A 10756-nucleotide genomic window follows, 5' to 3' on the forward strand; every position below is an offset into this window, starting at 1 on the left:
AGACTGCTTTGGATCCTCTGTCCCCCTCTGTCTCTGCCCCTCCCTTGCTTGCACTCTCTCTGTATCTCAAAAATAAATAAACAAAATGAACAAAAAAGAACAGCATTCTTAAAAAAAAAGTTGGTCCTCACCTTGTGGCCTAAGGACCAATAAGAAATAAAGGCCAACATGTGTATATCAATGTAGATGGTGTCAAGAGTCTTCTTCAAAGCACCATCCTTAAATCTGAAGTCATGACTTTCTATTGTTGGATTAACATTACCTTGTTTTATGAAATAATGGTGACGGTAAAGGAGGTTGGACATTTTCATAAACACCCTTTATAAGGCCAAAGAGTTAGCGCCCCCTTCGATGACTCCTCCACTTACTTGATCTCTCCCCTCCTCTCCCTCTCCCTCTCTCTGTCTCTCTCTCCTTCTGAAACCCAAAAGTCTTGGAATAGAAGGAAATGACATGATAACTGACAGGTTCAGTAAAATGGCACAAGAGCCATCGCCAGTGGCACAGTGAGGTCACACACAAGGGCGTGGTTACTTTCACCTGGGGAAACTTCACAAAGGAGGTGATGTCTGAGCTTAGTCTTGAAAATTCAGGGGCTGCTTGCTAGGGAATAGATGGATGGTTGGGGGTGGGGTGATGGCTGGGAGCGGAGACATACCCGGAGGTTACCCCGGAGAGCCACCTGTTTGAGATGTTGCCATCAGAGTGTCTTGTCCAAGAGGGGCCATGTCAGGCCATGAAGCCAGAGCAAGCCAGGTAACAGCAGGTCTTGAGGGGCAAGCTAAGACCCATGGATTCCAGTCTCTGAATTGATGTCCTCAGCACTAAACAGTTACTGTCTTAAATTTGAAATTCCATATTGAACATAGGCAAGAGGGTGAGTCAGGGGGCAACCTGCCGGTGGGACAGACACCATTCCAGGAGAACAAGGAATCTCCTTCCAGAAACTCCTTGTGTGGGACGTAAGCAGGCCTTCTCCAGACCACCGGCAGAGGGGTTGGGGGGGTCTGAGCCACTGGATTCCCCAAAGCGACAAGAGATCTGTTATGCAAGGCTACTTCCCAGAGACAAAACAGCAAGTTTTGCTGAGGATGATGGTGCCCACACTCTGTCTGGAGAGAAACGTGCCCTCTACACACCACGTAGCCAGCCAAATTTATATACACATACATACATATATATACAAATTTAATTTTGTTCCGAGCCTCTATTATGCTAGGTAGCAGAAATGTCAGGCCAACTGGGAGCACTCACCCTTTTTCATAGGTTACCCCTAATTTCTGGGGGGTTTACCCAGGACTTATTATTGAGGACCCAGAATCCCATCTGTCTGGGGGCCAGCCCTCCTCAGTGCTCTCAGTGTAGGGTCTTTCTCTGTGGTGTGATCATTTCACTGCTCCTCACTCTTGGAAGCTGCCTGGGGCCCTGGCGTTTTCTTGGTGCTTTGCCATGGCCCCAGAGTCCTTCCTGGGAAGAGTCCCCCTATGGACCACCGATGTCGGCTTCAGGGCTTTCCCTCTGCTCTCTCCCCTCCCCCCCACCCCTGGGGGAGGGGTGTTGGTCTTACTCTTCCTGTGCCCCCTCCACCTTTAGTCAGCTTCTCCTTTCTGTGTGTCCAAAGGCACAAGCTTTTGGATCTCAACAGTCAGGAAAAGAATATTTATTCCTCCGCTTTCATCACATCCTTTCCCGGAGGCATCCAGCAAGTCTGGGCTTCGCTGCCTGAATATGGCAACAGCAGCCACGGGTGGGTCTGGATTCTTCTCTGTTGAGGCCCTGGGATCCTTTGGATTGTTCTGTGCCAGATATTTGATTCTTCATTTGGTTCCCTCCCCAATTATTAAAGCAAAACAAAACAAACCAGCCACAGGCTCTCTGGCTCTGCAGCAGTCCTCGCCCAGCACGGTCTCTGGAAGCCATTGGTGCTCTCTGTCAGAGGCCTTGCTGCCCCCACGCTGCTCTGCCATGGGCATGGGCACGGGAGATGGACCACAGGTGTGGGCACGGCGACTGTGTTGGGGCAACTGGGAACTGGGAAACTTGCAGGTCCCTCACTCGTCCCTCTGGCTCTCTCAGCCCAGGGCTCAGAGATGTTGTTTTCTTGGCCACTATCTGGTTTCTGTGCCTTGGATAATAGATTACTAGTGGGGAAAGGCTGTTTTGCTAAAAATGAAGGGATGTTTCAGGGCCATTTTTCACTTAAGAAACGTTTCCTCCAACCACCAACCAACCTCTTATCCTCCAATAAGCTGTCACCTCCAAAGTAACAGCTTTTTTGTCCTCCTGGCTTTTCTTTCAATCCAAATTCCAGAAACAGGAGTTGCCTTTCTTGGAGATGTAAGAGTTTGTGGTTGGGGCACATGGGTGGCTCAGTCAGTTGAGCATCTGACTCTCGGTTTCGTCTCAGGTCATGATCCAGGGGTGGTGGGATCGAGCTGACAGTATGGAACTTGCTTAGGATTCTGTCTCTCTCCCTCTCCCCTTCTCCACTCGTGTTCTCTCTCTATAAAAAAATAAATACAAAAAATAAAAAAAAGATTTTGTGGTTAAGAGATTGGGTTCTGTTTTCACCACTTTAACACCTGATAGCTTTGGAGAGGTGCCTTGCATACCCTGAGCCTGTTTCCTCATCTGTATACTGAGAGTGCTAACAGCACCTGCCTCAAGGAACTGCTGTGAGGATTAGATGAGTGAATAATGAGAAGTGCTTAGCCCTGTGTCTGTGGCACAGCCAGGCCTCAGTGTGATTCGGCCTAAATAGTCATGTGACAAAATTATTACTTCCCTCTGGCTCTTGGAACTGATGGGGAAACTGACATCAGGGATTCAAGATTTTAAACTAAAGACAATGCTCATGGAGGAAGTGAGAAAGGGAAATGCTCAAGATGTCAGGCCACATGACATCATCTCAACTATAAACAGCAGCGGAGCTAGCAAATCCCCTCATCCTGTAAAACAAGGTGCCCCTTCCTTTATGTCACTTGAAGGATAAATAGAGCCCCACCCCTTCCCCCAACAGAGGCAAAGGGAAGTAACTGGAGAACCAAGTTTGTGCCAACAGAGAGGGAGCACCCAGGTGGGTGCCTACTGCTCTACCCCACCTGTGTTTGCAATTGCCCCCCAGCCTGCCTTCGGAAACTCGGGGGCTGGAGTCCCCACCACGGGCTTCTGAGTCCCCACTTTGGCAGGCTCATGGATAATCCTGCAGTGTGGACTGCCAGGATGGGGTACTTGGACAAGGGAGAAGCAGAGAAACACCTTTGTCCATGGATTTCAGAAGCATCCCTTGGCATTCCAAGGCTGGACGCATCCTCTGGAGTCCAGTGCCTCCAACCTCTCTCTGCGTTGATCAGACAGCCCGGCTTCTTAGCCACTCATGACTAATCATCATCACTCATGTTTCTTTTGAGCATTTATCACACGTGTGGCACTTTTTTTTGAATACTAGTCACTCCTCATACCAACACAACAAGGTCCCTGAGACTTCCTCCAAAACCCTGTCCCAGAGGCCCTACAGGAAGAATCCATTGCTCTCTGTGAAGCTGGCAGAAGAGGTCAGGCCACAAATATCTGTTGAGCACTTATTGTGTGTGCTCAGACCCTGTTCTGAAAAAGACACACTGTTGCATTGCTGCCTTTAGACAACTAACTTCAAATGGATGAAGGTGGACAAAGAGGAAGTACAGGATGCCGCTGGGAAGAGTTAACCTCCTCCAAGGTCCCCAGCACCAGAGCCCAGGCCAGTCACTGAGCAACTGTCTGGTCAATTGCTCCATCTTCTTGGCCACTGTTTCACATCACCATGTGTGCCCTTTCCTCTGGTGGGGAGATGGTTGAGCGACTTCATGGTGAGAGAGTTGGGAATGGATTCTGGAGTGTGTCCAGGCTTTGAGCTCCTCAAGGGCAGGGAAATATCTCATACCAGCACTTTAGTGCCCAGTAGAGGACATTCAGGAAACTAAACCATTAATACAATGAAAAGGCAGCCTACTGATTGAAAGAAAATATTTTCAAATCATATATCCAATAAGGGGTTAATATCCAAAATATATAGAGAACTCATATAACTCAATAGCAAAAAGCAAACAATTAAAAATGGGCAGAATATTTCAATAGAAATTTTTCCAAAGAAGACATCCAGATGGCCAACAAGTACATGAAAAGATCCTCAACATTACTAATCATCAGGGCAATGCAAATCAAGACCATGGTGAGGTATCCCTTTGCATCTGTTAAACGGCTATTATCGAAAAGACAAGAAAGAAGTGTTGGCAAGGATGTAGAGAAAAGGGAACCCTTGTGCAATGCTGGTGGGAATGTAAATTGCTGAAGCCACTATGGAGATTCCTCAAAAAATTAAAAATAGAAAAACCATACCATCCAGCAATTCTATTTCTGGGTAGTTATCCAAAGAAAACAAGACACTACTCAAAAAGATATCTGCACCCCATGCACACTGCAGAATTATTTATAATAGCCAAGACATGGGAACAACCTAAGTGTCAATGGATAGATGAATAGATAAAGAAAAGTATAGGGGTGCCTTGGTGGCTCAGTCGGTTAAGCATCCAACTTCAGTTCAGGTCATGATCTCATGGTTCATGGGTTCGAGCCCCACATTGGGCTCTGTGCTGACAGCTCAGAGCCTGGAACCTGCTTTGGATTCTGTGTCTCCCTTGCTCTCTGCCCCTCCCCCCACTCATGCTCTGTCTCTGTCTCTCAAAAATAAATAAACACTAAAAAATTTAAAAATATAAAATTCTATATATAATTCCATTCATGTTGTGACAAATGGTAAGTTTTCATTTTTTATTGACTGAATAATACTTCATTTTATATGTATATAATGAAATAATATAATATATAATTATATATAACAAAGTATTATTCAATCATAAAAAAGAATGAAAACTTACCATTTGTCACAATGTATCTTGAGAGCATTATGCTAAGTGAAATAAGCCAGACAGAGGACAAATACTGTATGATCTCACTTACATGTAGAATCTATAAACAAAACAAAACAAAACAAAACTCATACAGACAGATAACAGAGAACAGATTAGTAGTTGCCACATGCAGGGTTGGGGTGTGGGCAAAATGGGCGAAGATCATCAACAGGTACAAACTGCCAATCAGAAAATAAAAAAGTTGTGGGGATATAATGTACAGCTGGTAACTACAGTTAATAATACTGCATTGCATATTGAAGAGTTACTAAGGGAGTAGACGTTAAAAATTCTCATGATAAGAAAAAACAACTTTGTAGCTAAGTATGGTGATGGATGTTAACTTGAGTTATTGGGGTGATTGATCATTTTGCAATGTATACAAAGATTGAATCATTATGTTATATACCTGAAATTCTTAAAATGTTATATGTCAATTACACCTCAAAGAAAAAAACACCATGAAATGATGAAATAAAAAAGGAATAAACGTGGATGTGAATTAACACAGGAAGGAACAACGGAGTGGATGAAGGCTTCACCACTGCCTCCTGTAAAGTAACATTTTAGGGCACTGGAGCTATTTGCCATTCTTCCCTGCCTGGTGACTGCTTCAGTGTTTGGCTTATGGTAAGCGCTCAATAATATTTGTACAGTGAAGACATGGATACATACCTGGACAGGTATATCTGTCATAGTATACAGTATAGTGTATAGTTATACACTGTATATATACTATGTACATATAGAGTGTACGTACTCTGTAAATATTTGACAGATAAATTAATGAAATTATTAACAATAGGCATACCACTTAGGAAACGACCAAAGTAATTTTTCTCAGCATCTTCTATTAATGTTTACTGGTAACAGATTTTCTTTTCTTTTTTTTTTAATGTTTATTTATGTTTATTTGAGAGTGAGAGAGACAGAGCACGAGCGGGGGAGGGGGAGGGACAAAGAGGGAGGGAGACGCAGAATCCGAAGCAGGATCCAAGCTCCAAGCTGTCAGCACAGAGCCTGATGCAGGGCTCGAACTCACGAAGTGTGAGATCATGTCCTGATGCTTAACCAACTCAGCCACCCAGGTGCCCAGGTAACAGATTTTCTATAACTACACAACTGTTCACTCACTTTTTTGGAATTTCTTAGCAAGGTAAAAAAAAAAAAAAAAAAGCAACAAAGCTAAACCCATGGAGAGGAAAAGGGGGCTAAGTCTAAATCTAAAAAATTCTCTATGTGAGCATCCAAGTAGACTAGGAAGTCTTTCAGTTGCCTCCTGCTGGGGCTGGGGCTGCCACAGGGAGAGGAGGGGGACCAAGGTGAAGGAGATGGTCCACTGGGCCAGAATGCACAGCATAGCCATCTCAGCCATATTCTCTCTGGGGATTGACTTTTTGCAACATCATTATTTGATTTCCATACGATTTTACAAGATGCAAGGTAAATATTAGTACAAGTACTTCTTTGCAAAAAGTAGTCATTTAATTTGATGAAATACGGTTCACGGTGATGGATGATGTTTGGACAAGCCAACTTCTACAAAGTCAACATTTATGAGACTCAAAGCAGCTTCCTCTGCTAAATAAAGCCATCCTGCCTCTGCTTAGCTTGAACCTCCGTCAAAGAGAGTCAGAAACAGAAAGGGGAAACAGAGAAAGGCCCATCCATAAGCAGCTTGGAGTTGAAAAACCAAGGCTGAGAGCAGACACTCCCTGCCCCAGTAAACCGTCACCCATCCGGCTCTCCATAGTGGTTGCTCAAGAGTTCATGTTCATGATCAATCCTTCTTCTTGCTCTCCACCTCATGTGAAGGCTGAGCAGGGGGAGATATTCCTTTGCCACCCTCCTCAGGAAACTCTTCCTTCCTCCTCCTCCTTCCTCTCTGGCTAGGGATATTTGCTTTAAAGAAAATCACAATGCAAAAACATCAGGAAAGGTGTGGATGTGCAGAGAAAGGGGTCCTTGCTTTCTACTCCACCTGTTCAGGGGAAGGAGAAAGAGGGGTACAATGCTGCTGCTCACCACTCCCCCCCCAGCTGTCTGCATCTGGCACCAGCATCAAGCCTGAGGCCACAGGTCAGGGAGCATCATTTGGATACTCATGGAACCAAGTCTGAGTGGCTCCCACCCACCACCTCTACTCTGTCCCAACCCAACAGAACTTCCCAGCTTGTTCGCCTCCCAGGAGTGACTCAGTGAAGACCTGAAGGCTCCCCTGACAGATTGTCATTCTCTCGCCTCTCTGCGCCCCTCCGCTGTTGTAAGTTTCTCCTGTGCCCACGTGCAGTCTATACTATTTCTTAAAAATCAGCTTTATTAAGGGGGGGGGGTGTAGGTGACTCAGTTTGTTAAGTGTCTGACTCTTGATCTCAGCTCAGCTCTTGATCTCAGGGTCATGAGTTCAAACCCCATGTTGGGCTCCACACTGAGCATGAAGCCTACTTAAAAAAAAATCAGCTTTACAGTTTATATTAGAATTCACCCTTTTGAAGCATATAGACTGTTTGTTTTTCAATTTAATTTTAATTATATTATTTTCTTCTCTATTTAGCTTACTCCTGATTCATACAATTTGCTGTCAAAAATAGCAACTCGTGGAGTGCCTGGGTGGCTCAGTCAGTGAAGCATCTGACTCTTGGTTTCTGCTCAGGTCATGACCTCATGGTCATGGGATCGAGCCCCACATCAGGCTCTGCACGGACAGTACGGAGCCTGCTTGGGATTCTTTCTCTCCCTCTCTCTCTGCCCCTCCCCTGCTCTTGTGCACGTGCACATGCGTGCTCTCTCAGAATATTTTTTAAAAAGAGCAACTCCAACCTTACTATGCCTTTGAGTTTCTCTTAAGTGTTTTTTTTTTTTTTAACTGGAGTATAGCTGACATACGTTACATTAGTTTAAGGTGTACAACATGTGATTGGACAAGTCTACGTGTTACACTATGCTCACCACAAGCCTAGCTGCCATCTGTCACATATGATGCTATTACAATACCACTGACTACGTTCCCCATGCTATACCTTTCATTCCCATGTTTTATTCATTCACAACTAGAGATCAGATTTGACAAATACACACAGTATGTAACCACCACTGCAATCACATTGTATAGAATGTTTCATCACCCCAACGTCCCCTCCTGTCCCTTGCGGTCCTGCCATGCCCTCACTCCTTGGCCCTGGCGACTGCTGACCTGCTTTCAGTCCCCATCGTTCTGCCTTTTCAAAGTTTCTGATAAGAGGAATCATGCAGCACCTAGAGTTTTGTGGCAGCTTCTTAACCTAATGCTTTTGAGGTTCATCCATAATGTTTTATGTATCAATAGTCTTTCTTTTTTATTGCTGAATATGGATTCGTTTTAATTTGCTTATTTCTTCACCAGCTGAGGACATTTGAGTGGCTTCCAGTCTGGGGCTATGAATGAAGCCACTATGAACATTGGGTACAACCTGTACTTTTTTTATTTTGCATCTTTCTTTAAATTACATTTGTCAAATGAAAATTATTTTAAAAAAATTTTTTTTGGAGAGAAAGAGAGAATGTGTGTGGGTGAGGGGCAGAGGGAGAGAGAGAGGATCTTAGGTAGGCTCCATGCTCAGTGCAGAGCCCAGTGGGGCTTGATCTCACAGATTAGGATCATGACCTGAACCAAAATCAAGAGTCAGACAATCAACCAACTGAGCCACCCAGGAGCCCGAACAGCATTTTAAAGTGAAACTTTCTATCACTACCATAAATGGAAAACCTTTATAGTCTACCATAAACCAACCAGATAAAAATAGGATAAAAAGTCAGTAAATTCTAGCTAGATCCTGTTGCCTGCAATGTTAGATTCTCTACAATTAAAGTGAGGAATAAGGACTTTTTTTCACAAGTGATTTATTGAGGGAGGAATCTTGATGAAGGGGGAGGGAAACAGAAGCTAAGCAAAGGTGTGGGTTCAGCTGAAGGCTAGCCTCAGTCTGCTCCTGTGGTGAGGTCTGGAACATGAATGGTACCTCGCACTTGAACCATCTTGACATATGAACGCTTTTGTCTCCTGCGTTAGTCAGTCATTGCCTGCAGTGTCCTGGGGCGGGGGGCGGTGGTAGAATCTCCTACCTATTTCCAGGTGAGGCCATGCCCAAGAGATGGCTGTAGCTGTGAAGTCTTAACAGCCAACACTCACAACAGCTGGGAAGTGAGTGTATCAACTGGATAGAGAGGTCTGAGCAGGCCAACAGCATCTATTACACCAGCCAAAAGCTTAGACCTGAGGTCTTTAGAGGTTAAAGACCTATTGGCACCAAAAAGAGACCTTCTCCATAATGCAATCAGATGATTGGAAAGTGAATTGAAAAGAGACAAGCTTGGGGCGCCTGAGTGGCTCAGTCGCTTAAGCGTCTGACTTCGGCTCAGGTCATGATATCGCAGTTCGTGAGTTTGAGCCCAAAATGGGGCTCTCTGCTGTCAGCGCAGAGCCCACTTCAGATCCTCTGTCCCACTCTCTCTGTCCCTCCCCCACTCTCTGCCACTCCCCACTCTTTCTCATGCATGGTCTCTCTCAAAAAATAAACATTAAAAAGAAAAGGAAAAAAAAAAGACAATCTTTCTCAGTCCCTAATAAACTGTCGCTTGATGCCCTGCCTGGTCCCCTTGCCACCTTCCTCAGCTCCTGTATCCCACATGGTGTCTGTCACATATTTTGGGACACACTGCTGTATGGCTTCAAATGGGGGTCTAGCCCCCATTCTGCCTGCTTAGCTCCCTTGCTCCCCATTCTGCCTGCTTAGCTCCCTTGTTCCTACTCAGTGCTTCCCTGTTTCCTAGCTGGGTCATCTAGTAACCTTGGTTTGTTGGAGAGGCTACTCATTATTTGCTCCCTGCCTTTCTATTGTTCTCAGTATTACAGGAAACTGCATCTCCCAGGTTCCCTTGCTGACTGGCTTCCAGATAATTTTGCCCAACAGGAGAAGTTAATGGAAGACTTGAGGCTTGCAGGAGGGGAGAATAGAGGCATTTCTCCCCTCCTCTTCTGCATTAGGGGCACTTTCAGCAGTGGCTGTGTCTCCACTCTGTTTCCACCTCTCAAGAGGACAGCCCTTACGTGGCTCCAGTTCCTGCAGGCAAGCCTTCCCCCGCATGTGGCCAGCTCCCACAGGCAGCCCCTGCTCCCGTCGGGCTTCTGCCCGCCAGGACTAGCACTGACTCTGAACTTTCCCTCCTCAGTGGGCGGGGGGGGGGGGGGGGAGGAAGAGGCTTCCTGTTGTTGCTAATGCTTTCCTTTACCTTCTCACGTCTTCCATTTTCTCTCTCTCTCTCTCTTTTTTTTCTTCTTCCATTTTCTGTGTAACCAATTCCTGGTATTAAATTCCCTCTGTTGAAAGATCTAGAGCAGTTTATGGACCCTGACTGATAGGGAGAAGCAGCAAGACAGCAGTGAGCTAACCAAGTATTTACAAAGTTACCAATGATAAATTCTGCACAAATAGGCTGTCAGGATCATTTGGCTATGAAAGTTGCCCAAAGTTAAGGCCCCAGTTTCATCCCTTTGAAAACTCAGATAGAATATAAAGGGAGAAGGAGGAAGAGGCACAATCCACTGTTCACAAGCCTCCAGAAATTCCCTGTGTGTAAAAAGTCCTGGCCTTGACCTTCCTCCATCCCTTACTTCTTCCTCTCAGCTTAGCGCTAGCCCTTCCTGGCTTCCCTGTTTATCAGGACTAACTCCTTTCTGCTGGCTCTTCAAAAACATTTTTATCTGCCCAGTGGGGCCTCTCGTTAACAACCACGGTATAAAGAAACAGAGATCACACAGTGGGACTTAA

At 45.2% G+C, this 10756-nt stretch overlaps 1 long non-coding RNA gene across 1 annotated transcript; it reads left to right on the forward strand.

The window, feature by feature from the left end:
* The first annotated feature begins 573 nt into the window (after positions 1–573).
* Positions 574–10202, forward strand: LOC125153305 (uncharacterized). Its single transcript, XR_007147454.1, has 3 exons — positions 574–756; positions 7112–7212; positions 9833–10202. It is a non-coding gene; the product is annotated as an uncharacterized LOC125153305 (long non-coding RNA).
* Positions 10203–10756: the final 554 nt, after the last annotated feature.

This window comes from Prionailurus viverrinus, chromosome E2 (assembly GCF_022837055.1).
Source record: "Prionailurus viverrinus isolate Anna chromosome E2, UM_Priviv_1.0, whole genome shotgun sequence".
In the NCBI taxonomy this organism is placed as follows: domain Eukaryota; kingdom Metazoa; phylum Chordata; class Mammalia; order Carnivora; family Felidae; genus Prionailurus; species Prionailurus viverrinus.